Below are 3,678 nucleotides of genomic sequence, written 5' to 3' on the forward strand. Positions count from 1 at the left end.
TCTTGGAGTTTGGTCCATTGTAAATATTGACCCCTCTCCCTGCATCTTGGGCTCCCCTGGGATAACCTGTGCTGTGAGCTCAGGAGGGAGGCAGTTTGCCCCGTTCAAAGGAGCTTTTAATGATCTCACCTCTCTGCACACATTTCTTTAACTAGAAAGTTTCCTAAGCAGAGGTGTTAGGAGAGCGGGGAGGCCTGATATCTGCCAGCCCTGGGCTGTAAGGCTGCAGCTGAGTCCCTGGACTCAGTTGTGCACAACAGCACGAACACTGCCAGGTGGTTGCCAAAACATCCAGTGGTTCCTTCAGCAAGTGTTCACCCTCTGTAGAAGCCTGTGAGGGCCTGAGCTCAGAAACCACTCTCCTTTCCTTCTCTGGCTGTGGCCCTGGGCGCTGTGGCAGGAGAGTGGACAGGTGGGCTTTGCCTTCTCCGTGCATCAATCATGGGTTGTAAAGAGAATCTCAGAAGTGCCTCTTCCTGAGCACAGTGGCTCACACCTGTAATCCCAATACTTCAGGAGGTCGAGGCGGAAGGATCACTTGAGCCCAGGAGTTTGAGACCAGCCTGGGCAACATATCAAGACTTTGTACGAAACAAAATTTAAAAATCAGCCAATCATAGTGGTGTGCGCTTATAGTCTCAGCTACTCTGGAGGCTAAGGTGGGAGGATCACTTAAGCCCAGGAGGCTGAGGCTGCAGTGAGCTGAGATCAAGCAGGTGTTATATATATCAGACAGCTGAGAAGACACAAGTGTGCCCTCGGGTTCAAACTGGTAGCCCCGTCTCCCTGTTCCAGGAATAGCATGAGTGCCAGGGCAATGTGTCTTTATTATGAGAGGAATGAGAATTGTATATCTTGACATTTGACAGGAGCTTGCTTTCCCCCAGGCTGTTTGAGGAAGGGCAGAGGAAAATGTGGTGTCCTAAGAAGGGAGGACGGAGGAGGCCGAACACTGGCAGGTGGAATCCCACCGATTAGTAGTGCAGGTCAGAGACCCGGGACGGGGGGCATTGCCATCACGGAAGCCACAGCAGGGAGCAGGTAAAGCAGACAGGGATGGTCCCTGATGGTGACAGCTCCCAAGAGGTTATGGGGAAAGAAAAACTGAAAAGCCCATTCAATTTGGCAATTATGGCAGTGTTTATCTTCAGAAGAGCAGTTTTGGGGTGGGGTTTCCAAAGATGGGATTGGATGTTGTTTTGAATCATTAAGCTTGATGAGGTCTTTCAAAGGCCTGGCCAGAGGGTGCTGGGTGGAGACCACATTGAGAGGTAAAGGCAGAAGTGGGGGGCCCTTAAGTAGACAGCGAGGGAGGAAGAAATGAAGGGGCCCAGTGATGGTTAGGGTGAAGTGTTAAGACTGAGAAAACAAGGACATGTGAGAAGACGAGGGAAGAGCATTGGAGAGAGCAAAGACACTAGAGGAGATGCTACTTGGCGGTCCCCAGAGAGCTGGGAGACGAGGGAACCCAGAACACAAGCAACAAAGAAGAAAAATGAGATAATTTGTAAGAGAGAGCATTTGAACATGCCAAACGAGCAGGGCACTGGTGTTCAAACACCTGTATCTCCCCCATGTAACCAGTCAACTAGTATCTTTCCATATTTGCTCCAGATTTGTCTTTAGAAATAAAATGCACGTTCTGAAGTCCTGTTCATATGTGGCACCAGTCCTGTTGCCTGTGCCTCCTGTCCTGAAGTCGATTTCTGTCCTTCCCATCTATGGTTGGTTTTAGTTTTGTTTTGTATGTTGGCATGTTTTCTTAACTTTACAGAAATGTTATATTGTACATATTTGATAATTTTTTTAAATATTGCATTCCGGAGGCATGTATAAATATAGCTCCAGTTCAGTTATTTTTATTTATTTATTTATTTTTTTTTTGAGATGGAGTTTTGCTCTTGTCATCCAGGCTGGAGTGCAATGGCATGATCTCGGCTCACTGCAATCTCCACCTCCTGGGTTCACATTATTCTCGTGTCTCAGTCTCCTGAGTAGCTGGGATTAGAGGTGCCCGCCACCATGCCTGGCTAATTTTGTATTTTTATTAGAGACGGGGTTTCACCATGTTAGCCATGCTGGTCTCAAACTCCTGACCGCAGATGATCCACCCACCTCGGCCTCCCAAAGTGCTGGGATTACAGGCGTGAGCCACTGTGCCCAGCCCAGTTATTTTAACTATTGTGTAGTGTTCCATTGTATGAGTTCTACTGTTTATATGCTATTGATGGACCTGTAGGGGTTTTACAGTGTTTGTGTATTATAGCTGTGCTGCAGTGAGCATCCCATCACATTGTGTAGATTTGAGGAGGTATTGGAATTCCCCTAATTGGACATTCCCAATTGCCCTCTAAGCATGTGTCTGTTTATCCTCCCATCAGCAACCTGAGAGTTCCCTAACTCTGCAATACTTGGCGTCATCAGACTTTTCATCTTATCTGATTGAATGGGTGTCATTTCCTTTAGGTTTTATAAGTATCTTTTCATATGTGTATTGACTGTACAAGTTTCCTTCACTGTTTTTTATTTTATTATTATTTTTTTGAGACAGAGTCTTACTCTATCGCCCAGGCTGGAGTGCAGTGGTGCGATCTTGGCTCACTGCAAGCTCCACTTCCCGGGTTCACGCCATTCTCCTGCCTCAGCCTCCCGAGTAGTTTAGCTGGGACTACAGGTGCCCGCCACCACGCTCGGCTAGTTTTTTTGTATTTTTAGTAGAGACAGGGTTTCACCGTGTTAGCCAGGAGGGTCTCGATCTCCTGACCTCATGATCCGCCCACCTTGGCCTCCCAAGGTGCTGGGATTACAGGCGTGAGCCACCACACCCAGCCCAAGGTTCCTTCTGTTAGTTAGTTCATATCCTCTGCCCATTTTTCACTTGGAATTTTTTGGCTTATGGGTATTTAAGCCTCTTAAAATACATATTCTGGAGAGATGCTAATCTTTGATTAATTATATGCATTGCAAATATCTGGTACATTGTGGCTTGTCTCTCCTCCCTGCCTTTAAGAGTGTTTTGCTGGACCCAAGTAATTTTTAAATGTTAATGTTGTTAAATCTATCAGTGTTTTGCCTATATGGCTTATGCCATTGAATCTTGTTTTAAGAGATCCTTCCCTACCCTCAAAGTTTTCTGAATTTTTAGTCTCATAATAAGATTTTTCGTAAGTTCATCTGGAATGTATTTTTATGATTGTATGTAGTAGGGACCTAATTCTGTTTTTCTGTGTTTGTAACCAGTTGTCCCAGCACTGTTTACTCAACATCTCTCCTTTCTCGCTGGTCTGTAGAACTCTCCTAACATATACCAAGTTTCCATAAGTGGGTGGATGGGTTCCTAAGCTCTCTACTGTTAATAGAGCTTGCTCTCTCGCAGGCCAATGCCTCACCAGGTGATTGAAGCAGAGAAACTTAGGTGGTGAAAAGAGAAGATGGTGCCTCTCCTAAATAAATCTGTTCCTGAGATTCTAGAGGCAGAGGGTATGTAAATCTGAAGCTACACCAGATCTCCTAAAATAGTATAAAGCTACAGAAGTATAATAGTGTGGAATGGTGGTGGGAGTCAATAAGGGTTAGGTCACTGCTGTGGTTTAAACAAGATGGGCTAGAATCCTCTCACAGGCACAGGCAGCTTGGAGAGGGTGCAATAGTGCATGGTATCAGGGGCCAGACGCCTCT

This window comes from Rhinopithecus roxellana, chromosome 8 (assembly GCF_007565055.1).
Source record: "Rhinopithecus roxellana isolate Shanxi Qingling chromosome 8, ASM756505v1, whole genome shotgun sequence".
NCBI classification, from domain to species: domain Eukaryota; kingdom Metazoa; phylum Chordata; class Mammalia; order Primates; family Cercopithecidae; genus Rhinopithecus; species Rhinopithecus roxellana.